The sequence below is a fragment of the Choloepus didactylus genome, chromosome 18 (genome assembly GCF_015220235.1).
Source record: "Choloepus didactylus isolate mChoDid1 chromosome 18, mChoDid1.pri, whole genome shotgun sequence".
Taxonomy (NCBI): domain Eukaryota; kingdom Metazoa; phylum Chordata; class Mammalia; order Pilosa; family Megalonychidae; genus Choloepus; species Choloepus didactylus.
In genome coordinates this window covers 62,365,916-62,391,522 of record NC_051324.1, presented here as the reverse complement: position 1 = coordinate 62,391,522, position 25,607 = coordinate 62,365,916, and the positions used below count along the sequence as shown (strand labels likewise).

The 25,607-nt window shown below is 39.5% G+C and overlaps 1 protein-coding gene across 2 annotated transcripts in view; it reads right to left on the bottom strand.

Annotated features, from left to right (window-relative positions):
• CEP112 (centrosomal protein 112) overlaps nucleotides 1-25,607 on the bottom strand; it is a 560,812-nt gene that overhangs the window by 15,527 nt on the left and 519,678 nt on the right. The window lies entirely within an intron of this gene.

The window sequence follows — 25,607 nt, the reverse complement described above, 5'->3', positions numbered from 1 at the left end:
AAACTAATACAGAAGGACAGGGTGATTTTTGCACCTATTTACATTTACACTGCCTGGCCATCCTCTCAGAAGGAGAGTGGACTAATCCTTTTCAGTTGGGGACAGACTTCCTGAAAAGGTACTTTCTATCAATGGGACAACCAAAAGCCCCAGCCAATGGGGAAAAAAAGTCTCAAAAATACCTGAGATTTTGATTGACTTTGTTAAAAAAAGACTCCAGGGGACTTAAAGAGAGGTTGATATTTAGTAAGCCTGATGGGAGTTTTAGAGTCTGAGATTTACCCTTTGAACATCAAAGTGAAGTTGGAGCATTTGGCACAAAGTAAATGCTCAGCAAACATCGTTTCAATGAGTAAATGACTGAACAAGGTTATGGCTGATTAGGTAGGTGGGACCCTGAAATTATGGAGGGCAGGAAAGTCATGCCAACAAGTTTAGATTTAATGTAGTAGAAAATAGGGAAAGTAAAGAGAAACCAACACTTAGGAACACCTGATATATTCAGCTACTGGATTAAATAATTTATATACAATCATTTACATATTGTGAAGATTCTAGTGAATGCTTACATGGCATTTGGGAGTAAATATGATCACACGTATTTTGTAGATGAGGTAGCAGGCTCACAGTGGGTGAGTGCTAGAACCAGGACTGAAACCCAACATCCCAAACCATACTGTGTCTGCCCACTTATTACTGCGGGGCAGGAGGTAGGGGGACGGGAGAGATTAAGGGAATGTCAGGAGAGGAAATAGCCTGGGATTCAGGAGGCCATACGGGAGCAGCCAGAGCAATCTAGGAGAGTGAGGAGTTCTGGTTTGAGGGAGACACTATGGTAAGATCATAAAATAGAAGCTGACGATTAACTGGCTTGTAGAATAAAGGCAACAGATGAGTTTAAAAAGAATTTATGCCTTTGGCCATGTGAGGTTACTAAAAGGCAGGGCAGTGGGGAGAGGGAGTTGGCCTGGGTGTGCCTAGGAGAGGAGATACATTTGGGTTTGCATGTACTTAGTTTGAGGTGCTGGGGAGACATTCCCTTCCACATTCATGTGGAAATATGGGAGTGGAGCTTCTGAGTAAAGCCAGGACTGGAAACGTAAGGATCACGGGCCAGAAGAGGAAGTTGAAGCCTTGGGAATGGGAAGGGGAGATTGGGGATTGCTCAAGGACAAAGATTGATCCATGCCTGGCTCCGATATTCAGAGGAGAGGGAAGTGGAACCAGGAAAAGCAGAGGATTGGCCAGAGGTGGGCTGAAAGGAGAGTGAGGGGCATGGTCTTGGGTTTCACAAAGGAAGGGGAGCAGTGAGGTGCCAGATGCTGCAGAGAGGTCAAGGAAAACGAGTACAAAGAAAAGAACATTGCTGTCATTTGCCTCTCATATCATCACCATATGTGAAACAGAACAATCCAGATCAGCATATTAGCCATAAAAGAGATTTTTGGTGAACAGCATTGGTACAAACAAAGGGAGTTTAAGAAATTAGTTTGTGGATAAATACAATGTTTCCTATTTTTAAAACACAAATTACAAGAGACGGGTACATCTAACATTTGGTTCACTATCATTCAAAATATCTGATTTGGTCAGAGGTTTTTGACTCATTTTTTCAAAAGAAGCAAGCTAGGATTGCTAGTTCTTCTCTGCATATTTGAACTCTTGACAATTATAAATAAGTTAACTCTCCCCCTCGAAGTACCAATTATCTCCTTATGTTTGAGAAGGCACTTCTTGCCAGATATGGCATTCTATACAAATTGCCAAAAAGGAATACAAAGATAGTTATTGTCCCCCCTGGTGCACCAGGGGTTTATTTAGGTAGTTCCAGTGAACACTAATGAGAGTTTTGTGAATTCCCTTTCCTCCCAGCTAATGGGAATAGAAACCCCACGACCTCATGGCAGAAAATTTCAAAACCCCTTTGCAAACAATCACTAAGTCTATGAGTTGGTCACCTGCACGAAGCACATATTTAAGGAATTTTAATTCAATTAAAAGTTAGGGAATGTGAAGTTCTGCAAGGTAAGTGGTCCGCATCTGTATCCAGCCAACGTGTATGAGTGACTACTTCATGCACAGTTCCGTGTGGAGTAGCAAAGTGAGGATGAAATAAATGGTTCTTGTCATCAAGAAGCTTACACATGTCACATGGGACATGAAAAGGAGCTACGTAAATGCACAATTGAGGTAGAACAGGCCAAGGAAGGGAACAGGAGAGACTGATTACTTCTCAGTGGGATAATGGAAGTCTTTATAGAGGCCACGATATTTGACTTGGACTTGGAAGAATGTGTAGGAACTTTCAAGACGGATGAGAGGGAAAAGATCCTGCCAACTGAGGGAAGAGCAGGAAGCACGGTGGATGAACGTATGTGGCTTGCTTAGGGACTATCAAGTGGTCGGGTGTGGGTGGAGCGCAGGGGTGGGCAGGGGATGAGGGAGAGACAGGTGGAGACTTTGTGGTTAGGGCTTTGAAGGTCATGCCAAGGCTTCTGGGCTTTATTCTGAAGACAATGGGAAACCCAAGGCTTTTGATTGGAGACTAACATATCCTGACTTTCATTACAGGAAGAGAAACCTTCTTACATAGCTGTCCTGCTTCTAGTTTGTTTTCTTTTTCAATTGATTCTCCACACTGCTGCCTATTTCTCTAAAATGCAGATCTGATCGTCTCTCCTCACCCCCCCATGTAGTGACACTTCAGTGATTTATTCTATCCATGGATGAAAGACAAACTCCTTGGCATGGATCACCTAAGAAACTTCTCATCTGATCTTCGCTTAACTTGCCAGGACATTGAGCTTGAGGAACAACATGGCATTTCCCCCTACAGCCCCATGCCATTTTGTGCCTCTTGCCTTGCGTGTACCATTCTGTGCCCCTTTGATGCCCTTCCCTCCACCTGACTAGCTGGAGAACTCGCCTACTCACCCCTCACCTCACGTGGTGCTTCTCCAGGCCATTTTCCCTCCTTTTGCGTCTAACAGTTATTATGGTTACGACTGTCATCAACATCATCACCATCAGTGACTACCATTTACTGAGTATTTACTATGTACCAGAGCCACATTGCTCTCCTTGGCACATTTAACTTCACTTAATCTTCTCATGAATCCTATGTGGCAGATTCTTTTATGGCCATTTCCAGCTGAAGAAACAGGTTTAGAGTGGTTACTGTCTTATCCATGGTCACAGGGCTAATTAGTAGCTGAGCCAGAACCCATGTCTAGGACTTCCTTACCCCCAAGCCTCTGCTTTTATGTCATATATCACCACATTGTAATTATTTATTTATACTGCTTTTCTCATTAGATGGTGGGTTCCCTGAGGGTAGGTTCTGTGTTTTACTAGTGATCAATGCTATTTAAAAAATACATAAGGTTAAATTGCTATTTCTTTGAAGTTCTGACAACATCATATGGATTATTTTTGCCAACATATGTACATTTTTGCCAATCTCTCATATAGGCTGGAGTTCACTTGAATTAGAACAAACCCAACTACATAAACCTGGGCTTTTTAACCAGCAGGACACCTGCTGTAGGTGAAACAGTGGCCAGTGAGTGGTTCACTTGCAGTTTTTAAAGAGGGACTGGGGCTTATATTTTTGCAAATAAGATAAGTTGTTAGTGAATATTAACTTGATTTGGTCCATTTAGACATTCATGAAAGTAAAATTTCTGATAGAAACAGTCATGTGAAAATATCACCTTTAAAGATCAGTGCACTCTTCCTGACTTAGATAAAACCAAGGCCATCTTAAGAACTGTGTGCGGAGAGCAGTGGCTGTGTAAGACGGAGCAGGAGGCTTTGTCTTCTAATCTTTTTTTCATTATTATTTTCACGAGTGTGCTCTTTCAGGAATGTCTTGGTGCATTCTTTATAAAATTGGTGCTCAGATATTTTTAAAATACATCAAACCAACAAAGGTCAAATAAAGAGCAGGAATATTTTGTTCTTTTAGTTGAAGACATTTCTTTACTATTAAAAATGTACTGAAATCTAGAAACATATTATGATGATGTCTGAAAAGAATTCATGCTAGAGAGTAAGAAGAAAAAGGAAAAAGCTTTCAACAGTCACTGGTGGCTGAAGGGCTGTGTGATACTCATCTGGATAGCTTTTTTCTTTACTTCAATGGCAGAGAAAATCCATTATTTAAAATTAGAGAGTAAAATCCTAAACATTGTGTGCTGATATTATGACCAAGCTCCTTCCTCACGTTAACTGGTACATAAGATAAAACAGATTATGGTGAAAATTTCAACTAAGGGAAAACAAACAGGGTATCTTTTCTCATTAGACAGAATTCTGGAGGGTTTGTTTTTGCTTTATTTCCAACCATAGAAGGCTGTTACCAGAAAGTTCTTTCTCCATTGCTCGAGTGCCCAAGTTGGTTACTTTGCACTTCATAGTGATTTCTTTCCCCCCTTTTATCTTGCATATGAATTTAAAACTGACACTGGCAGCAGAAAAGTCTAAGATTTTTGGGATAAAGATACTATTTTATCTTGGATGATGCTAATTTTTTTCCCCCAGCTTTGAAAAAATCTTTTTTTCTCCTTCACTTTGATAAGTAAGCTAAGTTAATCTTGCTTCCTGGTCTTGGGAAGATTTTTTCATACTAAGATGGGTGAGCACAAGTTCCTGTAATACGAGTGGCTCACATGATCTTTGACATGTCCACCGATCTTGGGGATGTAATGGTTGTCATATTGTGAACTTAGATTAACATACTCTATAAATGTCCCATAAGACAAAGTAAATGTTCAGTGGAATGGGAACCTTGGGAGGATTCATGTGAAATTTTTTATTTAGTCTATACATGCTGTAGCTCACCTTCATTTCTGGATCACACATGGTGACCATAAGAAATCTGAGGGAGAAAAGAGGGTAACCAGCGTGATTGCACTAAGAATTAGGTGCAAGGTATGGAAGAGGGGCTCATCTTAGATGTAGAAGCCTTTAAATGATCATCTCGGGACTTCTGGAGAACCTTTACTTCTTAATTTAAACTATTCCAGGCCAAGGGGATGGTAGAGACTGATGGGTGGTGAGGTGGGAAACTGCTAGGACTGATGGAGCTGCCTCAAGAAGCCCAGCCCACAGCACGCACAGTGTTCTCCTCTGTACCTCTCCGATTCATCAGCATTTGCGGAACCCCTAATTGCTTACCAGTTTATGCTCTGTGGGGAATATAAAAGAAGAATAAAAGCCTGCTTTCAAGGAGTTGACAATTTTGTTGGGGAACAGAGTTACCCTACAAATATTATACATTCAACAATGGGGAACTGAGAAATTTGGGGAAGAAAAAGATCTTTGTGGGACAGAACGATTTGGGAATTTCTGACAGAGGTGGTGAGGTGAACTGTACTCCCAAAGGTGAGCAACACTTGGACGGGCAGGAAGTAGGTGACAGGACGTTCCAAGACAGGGAAAAAGCAAGATCCAGGACAAAAATCAGTGTAGTTGGTATGGAAACTAAGGGTCTGATTGGGGATGTTGGGGAATGCTTAGAAATAATACTGGACAATCAATTAATCCAGGCTGCAGAGAACCTTAAATGTCAGGCAGAGAAGTCTGACAAGGGACCAGGAGCTGATAGGTTTTTGAGCAGGAGAATACTAGGATGAAGGTGGTTGTAAGGATGCTTACTCAGAGATGAGAGGCTGGGAGACCAACGAGGAAGAGATCAGATCATCCAAACACTGAGGTGATTAGGACAGAACAAAGATGGCAAGCGGAGAGAATGGCGACAATGAATAGGACTGAAGTGATGTGATTTGGTGATGAAGTGGTTATGAAGTGGACTGGTGGGGAGGGCAGAGGATCTAGACCCAGTATCTCATAGCCTCAGGACCACGCATGGGCTTGCTTTGTAAACCCAGTTGAGAGGAATGAACTTGTCTTTCCTCCTGCTTACCACTCCAGGTCCCTTCTAGAATTGGAACTCTGGGCCAACAAGATAGGAACCTGGGGCCTCTGTAAGAGCAGTTGTAGAAGGAAACTCTTTTTGGCTGATTTGAACCTGAGAACATAGGTTCAATATGGTCTTGAAACCATGAGGGGGATAGCTTGCAAGGAATGAAGCCAATGCCAAATAAACAGAGCTATAAAACACACGGAGAGAGAAAAACTCACTTTTGGTTGCATAATTTGAGCTATTGGATTAAGCTTCCTTTGAAACCACTACTCTTTCTTAGTTACATGAACTAAACAATTCTCCTTATTGTTTAAGGCAGTTTTGAATTCAAACCATTATTTCTAATAGGTTATTTGACCAGAGCCTAGATTTCCCTGCCAAGGGCCTAGATTTTGCACCCAATGGGCAGGCCCAACCAATCACCCAGAGATATACTGACGGCCACCTGATTTAAACTCTGCCACACCCTACTGACTGGACTGGATTGCTTCAGGTACTGACAGCTGCCCCAACCCCCAAACCAACTTCTACATCTTAAAGTTTGAATTTTCCATCCCTTGACGTTTCCTACCTACTCACTCTCTGGTCAGAGCCTTCCCATTTCCAAATTAATGAGTTAGTTTCCTCACTTACTTTCTTGCTGAATTAACCAAGACTTTATACCCTAAAATCTTACTTTGCTTGACTTTCTGAAGGGACTTTCTGAAGACATTCCTCTGGGCCAAATGCCAGCTCTTGGTATTTCCCATCACTTGCTTCCTTCATCCCTACACTACCTTATGCTGCTGAAGAAAACAACAAAACACACACATTGTTATTTTGGTAGGATCACTTACAAATTCATGCTATTTTAATCCCAATGGAACTTCTCCACTGCTGGCAAACCTTTTGCTGGCCTCTGTCATCACATTGTGTGGGGGTCTTTTTCATACAGCTTCTATCTTACGGGAGACCTAGTCACCTAGCAGTCATTATTGCTGGTGATCTGCCAATGACACCTGTGCTTGGTGAAGCTTTTGGTAATACCTAGTGAGCACCACCGAAAATAATGTAATATAAAGATGTTTAGTTATTTGCTGTGTGTCTTAACTGATGCAGGCCATCAAAGTAATAATTGCAGAGACCAAGGTATAAATCAATAAAACAAATAAATGGAAGTGATTAAAGGAGAAAGCCACTTTAAAGCAAGTGTTGTGCAATCTTCTAAAACCTTAACCAAACTACTTTGCAAGACAAATCATAATAGTTTGCCTTTGTTTTTACTAAAAAAGCACTAATAACAAATAATGGGAAGTTCAATTGATAATTGAAGAAAAAAAAGTTTTCATAAGTGAGGCAATACTCTGTTCAAATTATTAGTCTGGCAAGGCATATTCAAGATACTTTGGTTTCTTTATACTTTTTTCCCCTTTATTTCAGATTTTATATGAATGAAACACAATGAGTAATTCCTTCTCTTTGGATCCTTCTGGATATTATTTAAACAATGGCATCTGGTCTCGGGAAATTTAATGCTAAGTCAGAGGAGAACTTGAAAAATAGTTTACATCTGGTTTTGTACTCCCCATCTCGGGAAGGACACAGCGAGAGCGGAGGAAATAAGCACACTGTTGGCTCCCCAGTGCTGGTGCTGGTGGGGCCGGTGCCACTGGTGTCACACGCACCGCAGCCTTCCCTTTTATAAAGGGAGGGATTAGTGCCACCTTCTTTGTAGCAATGTCGTGACCTCTGTAATGCTTCTTAAACTGAGGACAATGATGGACCCACCAAGCCTTAACACATGATTTCAATCTGATCTGACAGGACTTACACCCAGAAGTCCAGAAGGCTAATGGTTGAACAAGCTTGGGAAAATGTCCAGGGACCCAAATGTAGAAGCCCAATGAATCTCAGAAAATCATCTCAATTCAGGGCAATGGAGTGGGGGTCTAAAAGGACATTTTCTGAAGTGGTATCTGTTAAAGTATCAACTAAAACTGTGGCTCCACTATAATGTACTAGAAGGAAAAAAAGAACACAATCCTATATTACCTCCTTCATTTATTATATTAAGGATATGTTTTTAAAAAAACACTCCTATTCCCTTGTTTTAAAAAAATGCCTGTTGAAAGGAGTCTCACAGAGGCTAAAACTCAGCAGTATCATGGTACTTTAGCATGGTATTTAACTTTAGGATACTGGTTTGTTTTAAATTTCTCACATTTCGTTAGACAAAAATGGAAACATGATTAAGGTCAGTTTATAATATTTGAATATGGAGGTTACGCTTAACTTGTAGAATCACAAAACAAAATATATGATAATGTTACCATCATAGAATCCATGGAATCCTAGGGGCTAACATGGCCAATGTCCCCAGGCCAGGGAAGGTTTGCTGGGCAGCAGCTCCCCCTGCCCTTCAGAGAGTGCCCAATGCCCTGGACACTCCCGTATCACTATTCTTAGGGGACTCACCCCATTTCAAAAAACTAGAAGTTGCTGACAGGGCCAATTTTTAATTTTTTTGCCTCGTTTTTTGATCCTCAGGGCTCTCCAGGCACTCTGAGCTGTTCAATATACGTATGTTAAATCTTTGGTTCTAAGTCAGGAACTTTCAACCCACATCCAAGAGACCTTGTTACCCCAGTGCCTTATACTTCAGCATTTCTCTTTCATAAGTTAGATCCTCCACCTGGAAAATCCTCTGTTTGTAGTTAAGCCCCAACAGTTTACATAATTCATAAGCACAAGGGCAGGGGAGTCAGTTACACCTGCACCGCCACCTGACTGCAGGTGGCTTTTGGGAGCAGCATCCCTGCGATTACACAAACTGAAAAGGAATAAAAGTGCTCTCTAACCACAACCCCAAATTAGGCTTACTTTCCCTCCTTTTAAGGAGTGTCCTAGTTTGCTAATGCTGCAGAATGCAAAACACCAGAGATGGACAGGCTTTTATAAAACGGGGGTTTATTTCACTACACAGTTACAGTCTTAAGGCCACAAAGCATCCAAGGTAACACCTCAGCAATCGGGTATTTCACCGGAGGATGGCCAGTGGTGTCCGGAAAACCTCTGCTAGCTAGGAAGGCAGCTGGCATCTGCTCCAAAGCTCCGGCCTCAAAACGGCTTTCTCCCAGGACGTTCCTTTCTAGCAAGCTTGCTTCTCTTCAAAACATCACTTCCAGCTGCACTCGTTTTTTTCTTTGAGTCAGCTCATTTATATAGCTCCACCGATCAAGGCCCACCCTGAATGGGCGGGGCCACACCGCCATGGGAACATCTCATCAGAATCATCACCGACAGCTGGGTGGGGCACATTCCAAGCAAATCCAACCAGCACCAAAAACGTTTGCCTCACACAAGACCACAAAGATAATGGCATTTGGGGGACACAATACACTCAAACCGGCACAAGGAGGGTTTCTTTTCCTCTTCATTTGCGTTAAAAGTCACCTGGTTTCTATTTTCGCAACTTAGCATTAGTGATTCAGTGCAAGAGCTGGTTCTGCCCTTTTAGCCAAGGACAGGTAGGGACAGGTACTTTTGACTGCCAGGCCACATTTGGCAAAACTGTCAAGTGACGCTTTTTTCCTGCCTCTGGTCTCTCCTTTCTCTGTCCCTTTCCCCACTTACAGAAACCTGCCCCCACCCCGTCCTGTTGTTCACTATTTTCACATTTTGTACCCACTTTCTCCTACCAAACTTTCTTTTGGGAAAGACTCTGTGTGACCACTTCGAGGGATCACCTGCATTAATTAGCCTCTAATTGAAAAATAAAGTTCAGGTCCCTAATACCTTGAAATTTTGCCTCCAAGATTTCAGTTTTCAGCAAGTAGACAGGGGAAGCATTTCGGGAGAAGGGCAGCAGCCCCTTGTCTTTTCACTGAATTTATGCAGCTAGTTTGGCTGTCCCTGGTGTTAAGACTAACTCTCTCACTATATGGCCTATTATTATTGGCTCATTTCTCTTTCTTTTCAAAAGACATTATGACATTGAGCCCCAATCGTTAGGTCAATTATAAAACCTACATTTAGTAGTTGGAAATTCCTTTCTAGAGACTCTTTGGTTTTCCACTCTTTAAATCTGAAGTGCCAGATGGAGATGTGTTTGTTGCCACACAGATATCAGTGTAGGGCTTGAGTATGAGAAAGAAGTATGGCCTGAGAGGAGAACTTTGGGAATCAATGCAAGGAAGTGAGAGCAGATGCTGATGGGAATAGATGATATCCCCAAGGAAGAGAAGATGGATAGCTGGCAGAAGTAGGGAGTAGAGACCAGAAAACAGAGGCTACCTACAAAAAGGGGAAAAGCCAAAGACAAGAAGTCAGGAAAGGAGATTGAAAAGGTGGGGACTAAAAAAAGGAGAAGAAAAATAGGATTATATTGGGTCAAGAAGCCAATACAAGTTAACTTCAAGAATCCCTTCCACTAAGCTATGAGCTCCTTCAGGGAAGGTTATTATCCTACCTATCTTACACTCCAGGGCTATTGCCTGTCACATAGTAAGTGTTCAGTAAATGTTTGCTTAATGAATAAGTGTCCTCTCCTGTCAAAAATAAGACATTTCTCCCTTCAGTAAGGCATATCTTCTTTGAGGTTTATTGATGATTAAAAGAGGGTTGAAAACTTGCATTCTGTCATTTCCAAAATAAACTCTTATAGTTGCACTGATATCGTAGCTAGATTTCCTAATGAGCAGGATTTCAACTCACTGTTTCTGTTCTGCTACATTCTGTATGTTGTTATAGTCAGTTGGAATTTTGGGGAAAATTCGTAATTGAAATTCTCAGGAAGTTTCCTGTTGCTGGCGATATCTTTGCACACACAAATGCAAACACTTTCATCATTTTTGTCACCTGTTTAAAAACCAAATATCAGAAAACATCAACTTTAAAACATATCATGTGTTCTTCAAGCTTCAACCTAACCCAGCTTTCCCTCCGATTCAGATACTCCTAAATGCCACAGCTCACAAAGAAGTGAAATCAGCAACAATTAAACAACTTACTTTTCAAACATGCTGCAATCAATTTTTGGCAAACCTCACTAAAAAGATCAGCATATGCATAAGCAAAAATTTAGCTGTTTAAAGATTAATGAAGACTAACAAGGCACTACAGAATTATAAATCTGATTGTTAGTCCACTCAGGGTCCAACACCCTATGTAATTTATTATGCATGTATTTATTGATCAAACAGTCATTAAATGCTTTCTCTGTCCAAAGCACTGCGTGGACGCTGTGGGAGGATATCAAGATTAAGCTCACTGCAAATGATTGAATCAGCTCACACTAAGGAAGAACAAACTACTATTTCTAAAGGGAAATGCATTTCTCAGCTTTCAGTTTGAGTTGTTTGCCTGTGGAGGGGTTAGGTAAAACAAAGGTTTCATGGTTGAAAATGGAAATACTATAAGCAGATGGCAAAAGAAAAACAGTAGAAGTATATATTTGCCCCACAGTCAACTTTCACCACATACGGGCTCAGGAATCTGGTGGTCAGACCACAGAGGGACATCACAGAAAAGAGACCCCTTGGCTACATAGTCTGAGAGGTCCAGAAGAGGAAATTGGGAGGGAGTGTGACTACATGCAGTAACGGGGGAGACACCCTCTGATCCCCTAGATAGAGGGAATCCTGTACGTTGGAGACGAGGATCCTGCACAGTGTCTAAGAGGTTCCATGACGGGTATAACAGGAGTGGGCCAAGATGCCACGTGGTCACCGATGAAGGGGCTGCAGGGCACAGTGCGTCGATCTCATGTGTATAAGAGAACTCTGGGACTCTGTGTCCTCCTTGCACCAACTAGAGATAAAATTTGTTCGTGCCCTATGGGGTGAAAGTTGACTATGGGGTAAATATATATTTCTACGGTAATATATTCTCTGCCTTCAGGGAACCTTAGTCTAGTGGGAATGATAAGACAAGTACATAAGTAATTATAATGAAAGTGATGTGTCTAAACCCAACAAAGCGTGGCTGTTAGAGAGCAACAGAAAGTAATACACAAGTAAAACATAAAAGGCATTTCCATTAAAGATGGGTAAAAGACAAGGACATCTGCTATCCTTGTTACAACTCAATACTGAACTATAGCCCTAGCTCGGGCAATAAACAAACAAATATGAGATGTAAGGTAGAAAGGAAGACACAAAATTATTGCTATTTAGGAATGATACAGTTGTCTACTTAGAAAACTTAAGAAATCAACTGAAAAGCCATCAGAACTAATATTGTAAGAGTGCTGGTTGGCTGTACATATGTTAAAAATATGACTGCTTTCCTAAACACCAGCAATAACTGATAAAAAAAAAAATATGAGGTATGAGGGAAAAACCCACAAAAGGAAAAAGGTAAATTTAAGAAATGTGCAACATCCATAGAAAGATAACTTTCAATTGTACTGAAGGACGCAAAAGAAGACCTAATTAAATGGAGAGACAGGCCACTGGGGGCACTCAATATTGCAAAGATGCCAATTATCTCCCGACTAATTCACAAATTCAATGCAATTCCAACCAGAAGTTAAACTGGATTTTAAAAAAATGAAACTTGAGGAGCTTATTCTAGATTCCTATAGAAGAGAAAATGCTTACAAATAACTAAGACCATCCTAGAAAAAGAAGATGAGAGGTAGGTACCTTTCCCCTGCAGATAATATTTCCTATGCACTAGCACTCTTCTAAAGGCTTTATTTGTAATAATTAATTTAATATTCAAGTCGACTTTGGGAGGTAGGGACTACTGTGAACCCATTTTAAAGATAGGGACACTGAAGCAAGATAAGGGAAGTGACTCACCCCAGGACCCATGGCAAGTAAGTGGAAGTGGCAGATCTGGGATTTGAACCCAAGCAATGTGGCTCCAAAGTTCATGCTCGTCACCACCACACTATCTGACTGGCACTGGCACAGGAAATGGATGAGAAGGAAAGAATAGGACCCCCTATTCTTGTCAGTTCCAAACAGATTCATGTATATTCATGTACATCCAGAGAATTTGATTTTTGACAAGGTAGCATTTCAAATAAAATGGGCAAAGTATATCATAATCAATATATGGTGCCAATAACTGGCTATCTATTTGGGGGAAAAAAAAAACGAATAAAGTAAGAACCCTGTATTAGTTTTTTATTGTTGCAGAAACAAATCACCACTAATATATCATGTTTAAACCACACAAATTAATTATCTCAGTTTTGTAGGTCTGAAGCCCTAGGGTGCCCAGCCAAAATCAAGGTGTTGGCCAGCTTGGGCTCTCGGCTGGAGGCTCAAAGGAAGAATCCACTTCTGAGCTCATTTAGACTGTTGGTGACTCCGGTTCCTTGCAGCCGCAGGGCCGAAGTCCCTGTTTCCTTGCTGACTGTCAGCCAGGAGCCTCAAGGCCAGCTGCATTCCTCCTCACGTTGCCTCTCCTCACTCACACCAGGAACGGTGGGGTGAATCCTCACGCTTGGAACTTCTCTGACCTCCCCTTCTGCCCTATCTCTTCTCCCTCCACCTTGAGAAAGTTCTCTGTCTTTAAGGGTTCAAAGGATTCAGTCTGGGCTCACCACTTGGATACAGTATACTCTTCCTATTTTAAAGTCACTGATTGGTAATATTAATTACATATGTAAAGTGTTTTGCTTTATAACGTAACATTGGAAGATTCCAGGGATTAGAGTGTAGACCTCTTTGGAGGCCATTCTAGCAACCATAATCCGTATCCCACACAGTATATAAAAATAAACTTGGGGTAGATTAAGGAGTTGAATGTATATCACAAAACTCTTAAAAGTACTATAAGAAAATAAAGGAGAATATGTTTAATAATCTTGGGGTAGGGAGGAACTTCCTAAGAGAGCTTAGAAACCATAAAGAAAAAGATGGAAGATGACATTCTCAAAAAATTAAAGTACTGAATAAAAAATTAAAAGTTGGGAACCTTGGAGGAAATAATTGCAACTTAACTACAAACAACTATTATATGGGATATCTAAAAATATACTTCTATAGATCAATTTAGAAAAACCAATAGTAAAAATTAGCAATGAATGTGATCAAGCAATTCACAAAAATGCAAGTGCTCAATTTCCATTTCTAGTGACAGGAGCTTAGATAATTTTTTCCCAAATCTGCTTCAAAGTAGTAGGAAGCTAATGAGGCAGGAAAGCATTATGGGGCCAAGATCCTGGAGATGACAGAAACCAGGAGGTATTGTGAGCTTGGCATATGTGGTCATTTTTACATAGATGCCTTTGCCAATTCCAGAAGTGGTGGGCGAGAGGCTGAGAAGCTAAACAGATCTTTTATGACAACCTCACAAAAAAGTCAGGGAAACACAAAGTGCAGTCCAGGTCTTATTAAGGGGAAATGTCTGCTAAAATCCTCATGCTCTGGGTGTATTCTAAAGGGCTATACCCTAGGAGTAGGAGCAAAATGGAAATAGACCAGTCCTCCAAACCATCTCAATCCCTCAAAATGGATTAAGGTTATCCAAGATTGCTAGTGCTAATAGCTATCTTATCCAGAAGCAATTTTTTTTTTGAAGAAATTAACATCATCTTATGTCTGAAATCATTTCTATAAATTTTCATATACAATTTCTAGCGCTCAATCAAAACAGCCGGGCTCAAAAGAAAGCAAGACAATATGACCAAAGCCAAGAGGAACAGAAGACAACGAAGTAAGACCCAAGCGAGCTCTGGATAATGACTATCAGACACAGATTTTAAAAGAACTGAGATAAATATGTTCAACAAAATGAGGAAAATGATTGCCAATGTTGGCCCAGAATGGGAAACTCTAAAAAAAGAATTAAGTAGAAATTCTATCTCTGGAAAATATAATAACCAAAATTAAGAGTAGGTTTAAAAGCAGATTAGATGCTGCAAACAGAGAATTAAGACCTGGAAGCTGGGTAAAAGGAAGACATCCAGAATAAATACAGAGACATAGAGAACAAAGTTGGAAGGTCTAATGCAATATGATTATCATCCTAAAAGGAGACGAGAGGAGATTAGGCAGTAGGAAATAATGAAGAGAAAATGACTGATAATTTTCTAAAACTAACAAAACATATCAAGTCACAGAGTTAGGAAAGTGCCAAGAACCCTATGCAGGATATATATATATAATCTTAGATTTCTTCTAGCAAAAGGGCTGAAAACCAAAGACAAGAAGAAAACTTTAAAATATGCCACAGAGAAAAGACAGAGTACCTTCAAAAGAGTAATAGCTAGACTGAAAGCTGACTTCTAAAAGGAGATAATGGAAGCCAGAAAACAACATTTTGAAGGCAGATAGCTTCAAAATGATGAAAGAAAAAAATGGTAACTTAGAATTTTATACTTCACAGAAATATCCTTAAGAATTAATTAATTGAAAATCTTTCAACAAAGAAAACTCTAGGTCCAGATGACTTCATTAGTGAATTCTACCAAACATTTATGGAAGAAATAATATCTAATATTATACAAACTCTCCCAGACAATAGATTGAGGAAACACTCCAATTTGTTTTATGAGGTCAGTAAATTTTGATACCAACACCAGATGAGAACATTACAATAAAGGAAAATTACAGGCCACTCTCACTCATAAACACAGATGTAAAAACTCTAAACAAAATGTTAGCAAACCAAAATCCAGAAAAAGATAAAAAATATAAGTCATTATAATCAAATAGGCTTTATTCTGGGAATGCCAAGTTGGCTTAACATTAGAGAATCAGTTTATAAAATTCAATAACACAACAAAGGAGAAATCCACATGATTATCTCAAAAGATGGAGAAAATATATTTAAGAAAATTCAACATCCATTTATGCTTTAAAAGAGAAAAAAAAAACTTAATAAGAATAGAATGGACTATTATATGATAGTGGGAATCTATGCAATCCCTCTACAACAAACATTGTATTTAATGGGAAAATGCTAAAAAAAAAAAAACTTTTCTCTGAAATTGGAGAACAAGTCAAGGATGTCTGCTGTTACCACTTCTAATCAGTATTGTACTGGAGGTTATAATCAGCAAATTATGACAAGAAAAAGAATTAAAAGGTACATAGATCAGAAAGAATGAAAGGCAATTGTCATTACTTATGAATGACAGGACTTTGTACATAGAAAATCCAAAAGGATATATACAGATACAGTATTAGAATTAATAAGTGAATTTAATTTAACCAAGTTGCTGAGTATGAGACTATGTAAAAATTCATGATTACTTCAAAAGATGGAGAAAAGGCATTTAAGAAAATTCAGTATCAATTTATGATTTCAACAAGAAAAAAGACTTAGTGAGAGTAGTTGGGAACTTCCTTCACATAAGAAAGAGAATCTGTACAAAAGCCAGTTGTATTTCTATATACCAGCAATAAACTGTAAGAAAATAAAATTTTAAAAAAAGACACCATAGTATCATAGTATGTCTAATACCCAGGAATAAATGTAAGAAAAGATGTGCAAGGTATCTTCACAGAAAACTATAAAATGCAACTGTGAAAAACACACAACGCTTAAATAAAATATGGATGGATATACCATGTTCATGGACTGGAAGACAAAATAGAAATTCACAAATCAGGTCTAAAACTTATATAGAAATGCAAAGAGCCACAAAGAACCTACCACCAAAGCACTAAATGCTTCACAAGGGTAAAGTTTTTTGTTTGTTTTGTTCAGATGTGCATGTCCAGGGCCTAGAAAAGGCCTGACATATAGGAGGTACTCAGTAAATACTTGCAGAATTGAATCAAATGTTTTAAGGATCATTTTAAGGGTTACAAAAGGGTTCATGCTAAGCTGGTACTCATGTTCTCATTTACCTTCCTCCGTTTATCAAAAGTCACGCAAAAACTCAAACTTTTATGGGCTGAATGGGACATCTGGGACCATTCAGTCTAGTTTTCCATCATGTTTTTACTATTCCTACAGAGGCATTTATTCAAATAAAACCGTAGGCTGAAGGGTAGAAAAATAAGATCAATTGCTGCTCTGGTTTCACTGGGGGTACCAGGCCCGGCACACCACACGAGACCACTGATTCCTTTCTGCTGCTGCTGATGTAAGAACCAGGACAAGATCTGGGCCCTTTCCACCATGCCTGGCTGGCACACCAGAGCCAGGAAGAATCACCCACATGTTTGTCAGGGCCAAACTAACAGCTGCAAATGCCTTCCGAACATTTTTTTTTTCATAGTTAGACTCTCTCCTCCCCCTTGCTCCCTGCAATTTTATTGAGATATATTCACATACCATACAATCATCCACAGTGTACAATCACTCATTCACAGTATGATCATATAGTTGTGCATTCATCACCACAATGAGCCCTCGAACACATTCACCACTCAAAAACAAAAACAAAAAAAGAAAAAAAATAAAAGTAAAAATGAACACCCAAAACATCACATCTCCCCCATCTCCCCCATTATTCATTTACTTTTTGTCCCCATTTTTCTACTCATCTGTCCATACATGGTTAAAGGGAGTGTGAGCCACAGGTTTTTACAATTACACAGTCACACCATATAAGCTATATAGTTATACAGTCACCTTCAAGAATCAAGGCTACTGGATTGCAGTTCAACAGTTTCAGATATTTCCTCCTACCTGTTCTAATACACTGAAGACTAAAAAGGGTTATCTATATAATGCATAAGAATAACCCCCAGAATGCCTTCATAACTTCTTAATAGTCAAAAATTATAAAACCTCTTGTCAGAGTGTCCTCTACTTCCTACTTCTCCATACCCCTTCTGAAAAAGCCTGAGTGCAAACTTCCCTTACAAAACCAAAAACGGACCTTTAAAGATTCTGTTCTCATTTATAACAGAAGCTCCTGGAGGACAATCAAGTTTTCCATGTCATGTCTATAAACCGACAACTGAGGAAGTACTACATTGTCTGATTCAAAATAGGCCTCTTATGCCATAAAATATTAATGATGTCGATTATGTTACCTTCTTCACTAGATCCTAAGTTTTTCATTTGATTCAATAAGTTACTGTTTTCATTTGAACATTTTTTAGCATGTTTTTTCCTACTGGAAATAGGTCCTCTAATTCTGCATAGAATTCCAACAGGTTATCTATATGGAAAATATATTCAAATAGGCCTTTTCACTTCTGAATTTTCCTTGGTATTCAAAAATCACTTTGCTTTCCTTATTTCCAGTTGAACCTGATATACATGTGTGGCCTCTAAAATTACTCTGCTCTGCCATTTGTTTGACAATAAAACATTTCAATTGATTCTACCTCAAAATAGCCCTCTCTCAACAGGAAAAGATCTTTTCTGGCTGGACTATAGCAGAAAAGGAATTGCAAGTAAGTGGCATCTTAGAATGTTGGCTATTCTTTTCTGAACGTGACAAGCACAATAAATAGTCATCAAATATTTCTTCCTCCTAACCATGCTGACTCACTCCCGCCCTCTTTCACATCTCTGTGTTTATCTCTTCTTTTACTTCCTCTTTCCAGCTGTTTAGTCCATGAATTCAGTGTTTCGTGCCAGAGAAGAAAGCCTGGACAGGCCAGCGCTCAGGGATATAGTCTCCTTTTTATCTTCCTGTGAGACCACATGCGATTACCCACGTTAATGCTTGAGAATTCTTGTCCAACCATTTTGAAAGGGCTATGGTATTGACCACAATTTAGCTTCACATTTTTGTTTGCACTTTTTTCTTTAAGCGCATTTCACGATTTACTGATTTGATTTAAAAAAATGAGAATACATTATCACATTACTTCATTACAGGCGTGAAAGCTGAGCCCCAGCCCTGGGCAGGCACAGCCAGGCTTTGGCACCCAGCAAATTGAAGAGTGCAGTCGCGCCCGGGGCTTCATTGTCCCCCAGCGTTCACTGTGTGGACGAAGAGCCGCTTCAATGATGCGGAAAATGCTCTACGGAAAAACAGCTGCAGAGAGGCAGAGGGTGCTTCGCTGGCACTTGGGTGCGGCATGTCAGCAAAGCGCAGAATGACAGACCACAAGCAGGCACCTCAGGGACCCCGCCTCCTTTCCCCTCCCCAGCACAGTAAGCCCAGGGAGGTTAAAAACAAAAGGAATCTCAGCTGGCAGAGCACATTCCCTGCAGAAGAGCTGCTCTAAGCCATCTTTCAAGAAGGGCATTGTGACCCATCATGGAGAGCTTTAAGTGGTGGTTTGGGGTACAAGTGTTTGACCTGCTTTGCTATTAAAATTTACTAGAATAACTGATTTACGAGGAACATGTTTTGATGAGATGTATGTTTTAATAAAAATACTCATGTCCCTGACACTGGGCTTCAAGTGTTTTTTTTTTTTTTTTTTTTTTTTTTTTTTTCAGAGAACAGAAGCAAATGTTCAAACTCTCATTGAGAACAAGATGTGGCCAAAATTAAATGTGGTTCTATCTCTCATAACAACGCAAATTTTAGAATGATGCATCATACCAGCTGTCTGGGAACAAATGGATTTTGTTGGCATGAGAACAAAAGAATTAGCCTGAATTTTGTAAATAAACTGTGGTTATTAAAATTACTTGAAACAAGCCAGAATAATAACCATTAAACATGAAAAGTCAATAAAAGCCTTTGAATTATATTTCTGTTGCAATTATTATTCCCGTTTCCATAATGTGCATTGGGATGAAACATAGCTTTCTGCTGTTAGTACTTTTAAATAAATTTCACTACAGATGAGTTGGCCAACAGCAGCTAAGATTGTGAAGTTTTACAATCCATTATGGGAAATGGAAATTAAAGGCTTGGAAATCTGTAAAAGATAAATTTGTGCTTTTAACAATTGTCACAATCATTGCTTAATTGATTTTCTGTCTCCAAAGCATCTTCTTCTTTAAGGCTGTGATTTGCTGGTTGCCCTTGATGATGACTGAGGTGGTTTAAAGATAAGCAGTGCTCTACAATGAAAGCTTTACATGTATTGAATTTAGTTCTCCTAATACCCATGAAACTCTCCAGGAGAACCCTGGGCACTGGTGGAGGCAAATAAACTCTTTGGGAATCCAAATGATGGTAGCCGTAATGGTATAACAGACATGTCCAGAGATGTTAACGTTATCAGAAAGCTACTGATACTAAAGGAACCAAATTTCACTCTTAAAAAAAACCCAGGAACCTGAGGAAATCAGCAGAATGTTAAGTTTATTATATGGAGAAAAGGACGGACTTTTTTTTGGTGTCCTCTCTGCATTGGCCTGAAGGCATCTTGTGGAAGAGATTTGGAAAGAAATTCTGCCCTGTTTTAGAAGAGAGCAGAAAGGTTGGCTGCCTGGGCAGGGTACTTGCATTTTGCTTTCTCTTAGTTTTCCTTGGCCTACCAAGCCTTTTGGTGCTGTGATGTTTGGTGATTAGCTGAGGAACACAGAGAAGCCAAAAGAAGGCTCAATGTTCTACTAACCCCTGATGAAAATTATAAATGAGTATCTGTGATAATTATTTTAACAAAATTTGAGACAAGAATATGTTTAGAATATGTTTCAGAAGAGGCCTATTACTAAGGACCCATAACCACTACCCAAGTTCAGGGGCATTTTGAAACTCTCCATCCCCAAACTGGTTGTAGTTTTTGATGCTGTGACTCCTTCTTCCTTCTCTCCCTCCCTCTCTTTCTTCCCTCATTTCCTTCCTCCTTCTCTCCTTCCTTTCTTTCTTTCATTAATTCACTGAGCACCATGTTGCCCAGGCACTGGGCTAAATGCTGAGATAAATATGACCCAGTCCTGGCTCAGAGTTCCATCCTCAAAGAGTACACTGCCTCTTGGGGAAGCCTGATGAAAAAACTTTAATGAAGGTCTATACAGGGTGTTAACAGAGCCCAGACGAAAGAGGGACATGGGACGGGCAAGGTGGCTTTGAAGGTGGGACTCAGGGAAGCAAAGGCTTCAGAGAGCAACTGAATTAACCACAAGCACTGACGGATGCCACGGAGATGACAGACAGGGTCCTCACCCTGAAGGAGCTTGAAGTCTGGTAGGAAACTCTCTCTCACTTTGCCCTTCATCACATCACAGTCTCCTGGTTTTGCTCTTATCCCTCTGACTATTCCTTTTAAACTTTCTTTGTATCTTCCTCTACTGTCTCTGGCCTCTTGAATCTGGTCACACCCCTGGCTCTGCCCATGGCCCTGTCAATATCATCCACACCTTGTGGGCTTCTGCTACATCCCCCAGCAAAGGGGATTCTGATAAATTTACATTTTTAGGGTTCTTTCTTGACTTCTAGATTCAGAGTTTCAGCTGTATGCCTACCAATTAATGTCCTCCTGCTAGCGTCTCAAATTCAACAACTAAAAAAATGGCAGTATCACTGTCCTCTGTACACCATCTTATCAGTTCAAAACCTTTTTAGTGTCTTAGACATGTTCCTTTTTTCTACCCTCCAAATCTCTATGTTCTATGATTTTTTTTCCTTTTAACTGAGTCTTCACATCTACCCTTTCCTTTCCAGTCGCTTTGAAAACATCCAGTTCTGAAAACATCCCTTCTGACTAGGGACATGAATGCTAGTATTGCAACTTCTGAATTGGTCTCTTTTCATCTCCCGTTCATTTTATCTACTGCTGTCAGATTAATTGTTCTAAAGTACAACCATAATCATGTAACATCACCCAGTTAAGAGAAAAAATTCTCAACGGCTGTCAACTGCTTTCTGCCCAACTTCTTAGCATCACATCCAAGACTGTCCACCAGTGGTCCTAACACACAGCACAGCGTAGGTGCAGAGTAAATAAACAGCAACAAAAGGGCTTTTCCCGCCTTTTAAAAATGGATGACATGAATGATGCTAACTTTCTGGTCTTACTTTCCTCTTCACTCATTACCCTCTGGCCAAGCTATTACTCACTATGCACTGAACACTCCTGAACCTGTTTTCCTTCATGCCTTCCCTCATTCAGTTCCCCATCTAGAAAGTCCTTCCTCTCTGCCTCATGATGTCTAGCTCACATGCCCCCTTCTCCCTACAAATAATCATAGCAACACATGGCAGCTGCATAGTGTTGTACAGTTGTGAAGTATTTTTAGACACATTGTCTCATTTTGATGTTTACAACAGCCCCACGGGAAGGTATTATTACTGACCTTTACTGATCAGGAACCTGAGGTCCAGAGAGGTTAAGGGACTTACCCAACATCATGTAACTGACAGTGACAAAGCTGGAGTTAGAACCAGCAGTGCTTTTCCCACTGCGTAAGCTAGACCCTGAAGCCCCTCCGTTTCCCCTCATGTGTCCGGGAAGGGTCTCTGGGACAACCCCCCAGACAATCGCCACTTATGACTGTCTTTCTGGTCTCCAGATTCTCTCCTGATGAGTCTAGGCCTTAATATAAAGTTGGTTGCCACAGAGCTGTGACTGAAATGTTAAAGCATGATTGGCTTTTAACTACATATTTTAAAACAATTCCTGGGTTACATGGGCCTTTGAATTCCGTGCCTGGAGTCTTCACCTTGTACATGTCTCCTCTGCTCTACCAGACTGGAAACTCCTTTAGGGCAAGAACTGTAACATTCATTTTTGTTTCTTCTCAGTATCTAGCAGTGTCTAGCACAACATGCCTGGCAGAAGAATGAAATGGTGAGTAAAAAAAAAATGACTGACTTTCCTGTGAAATGCTCAGCATTGTGTTTTTTTTTTATTAGGAGATTTCTGAAGTATTTTTTTCCTCACTAATTTATTTAAAATAATATTTTGGGAAACTGAGTGACCAATGTAATCAAAGCCATTCATATTTTCAAAATTTAAGATCCCTAATTGAAGCAAAGCTTTTGGTATGAGTATGTTAATCTCTACATCATATGAGATTAGAAACGGGCATGGTTTAGTGTCTTTGTGATAAGAACACCAAATAAATTTTTAAATTATTTCTTCCCTTTTTTCCCCTATCATTTCTCAGACCAAACTATCTCACAAGGGCTAGTAAATTAGTCTCATTGTGAATAATGAAAACACTGTTTGCTCATGAAAGTGGATTTTCTTTTCATACATAATATTTTTATCTGTACCTGACTCTAGTGATACAGAGCACAGAGCATTTTACATGGTGTTCCATCTAATGGAAAAGAATATCCTTCAAGTGAGGAGTCTGTGTACAGTCCTGCCCTGGGTTGCACAACATCAGGTAATCCACATCCTTTCCCAATGACTCAGTTTCCTTGTACCATGAGGAAGTTTGATCAGAGCTCCGATCTCCCCTCCTTTGCTGAAATGATGGGGTTTTTACTCAGATCTTATCTGGAATTAGAAATTATTCACTCCTGGTATGGATAAAAATAATGGTGATTTTCAATTCCTTTATAATTTATGGATTAAAGGAAAAGTAGGTTTCTGGAAGTCTGACTTAGCAAGAAAGTTAAGTTTTTTTCTAATTTTTCACGGTTTCCCTTGAATCTGCATAAGGGGCAAATTCACCCTTTGTGACTTCTGATGAACAAGCCCTCTCCAGGGACTCTGCTTACTGACCTACCAAGAGTAAGGAGTTAGAGGAGAGTTGTGGCACCAAAGCAAGGGCAGGCTGCAAGGATACCACCCAAAAAGGCCTGATGAGAAGCAGCTTTTGGTTTTTAATTAAAAACACAACTTTAAAAATGCCTCATTCATTTTTTGTTTTTATAGCATCAAAACAGGAATTTTTCTTAAATGAGAAGCAGAAAGAGTTTAAACTTTTTAAAGAAAGCAAGTTAAAAAAAGAAGCCCAGGAAATTGTCCTTTGTAATTCTGCCAGTTTCAGTTTTGAGTCTTTATGTGACTAGTATCAAGATAATAATATTTGGTTAAAAAGAAAGAGAAGAAAGTTCCAAGGAGCTATTTTGCATACATTTCAGTTGTTTGGCTGATGTGAGGTTAGCTACTGTCATTGCAGTTACTTTGAAAGTAAAAGGAAAATCGTAAGACAACCATTTCAACATTTTACATATCCCAAGTAAGGTCACCTATAAGCAGACCCTAAAAAATATACATGACGACAATTCTACTTATGTATGATTACTTCTGTTAGCAGCACAAATTGAAAGAAGGCAATAGGTAAAATTTGGATAGAATAGCAGATTAAATTAAAAAATAGAGTAATGATTTGCTCTCCAGTTTTGTTGAAACAACTGATATTTTTTTCTGGTTACACCCTAGGACCTTGTGGAAAAGAACCCAGCATCTATCTAATGGCTGCAAAGATTATGAAACATCCAGCTCTTCCCATGGGCATTTCCTGACATTTCTTTGGTAAACCGTGGCCTAATAGAAGATATCAGGAATCCGTGTAAGAAATATTCTAAAAATCTATTGTCACTACAAGATGAAAGCAACTTTGATGATCAAAAAGAAGTCAATAAAAAAAAGACTGAAAGTAGTTCCTGAATCCTTCCCTATTGTTCATTTGGGATTTCTTAATTTCCCTACTCTCAATATATTATGGAATTTTCTGTGTGAAGTTTTGCCATGAATTAGAGTGATGTCAACAAGATTTCACCTTAAGTGATATTTTATCACAAACTGGAGAAGCCTCAGTTCTCCTGGGAGCACCGTTACCTGCTTGTAAGAAGTTGTCTTTTCCCCTTCCTCTAGTTACAAGACTCCTAGCCAGAGGAGGGGGCTCGGCTGACCCTTAGTGGCAATTAGACCTAAGCTGATTAGACTGAGCACCACCAACCCATCCAAGGTGGCCAAATCTGCTGTGTATTTGCTTCCTTTGCTTTTCTCGGCCCATGGAGGGTTAATAGCATTTTGCTACTGTACCAGGTCTCTGGAACAGTATGTTTGTTTTCCTGCCATCCTCACTAAATTCGGCTCAACTCAATCCAATCTGCTTATGATCAAAATGAAGACGTGGGTCCCCTATTACTGCTATTAAGCATTCTTTTTTATTAACTTGAAATGTTGTACTTTAAAGTTGCCATGAAAGGAGCAGAGGTTTGGAATTCAGATAAACCTGGGTACCTGGGTGTGAGTGAACCTCTGCTACTTACTAGCTGTGTGAACTTTGTCAAGTTACTCAACCTCTCTGGGTTTCAGTATGTCATCTGTAAAATGGGGATAATAATATTGACCTTGCATGGTTATTGTGAGGATTAAAGGAACTAATGTGTGTAATGCTTCTTGTATAGTATGTCACTGTAGGCATTTGATAAATCGTAATTAATAATTTATCATAGTATTTCATTCTACTTTTATCCTAGTATTATCACATGTATGACATAGACCTTGTATGATATCTATATATACATATACCTGTATATATGCATATATACATATTCATGCATAACATATATACATGATATATAGACATTCATAAATACATGATATGTACATATCATGCAGGGTATATATTAGAGAGTAGGAAGGGATTACAGGGATTATAGGTGGTCAATTCAATTCAGTAAGTGGTGATATGCACCAGCTATTAGGTGCTTACCTTTGCCATTTTGTACAATGCGCCTTGCCTCAGGATTCTATTTGTAAACATCTCCAGAGATGAAAAAAGCTTCCCTACCAGCCTTACTTCAGTGCTTGCTCTTCCCACAAAATCAAAATGACCTAAACTAATATTCCTGTACTGAGTTTTACTATGAGACAACTCAAGGATAAAAGTCTCATATACATATGGAAGATTCTGCACATAATGGATTAGTGGCACTTAGAAGAATGCTAGGGATGCTATACCCAATGGCTGGGAACAATGCATTTACAAAAGGTCTCATTAAGAATCGTGATCTTTATTGATA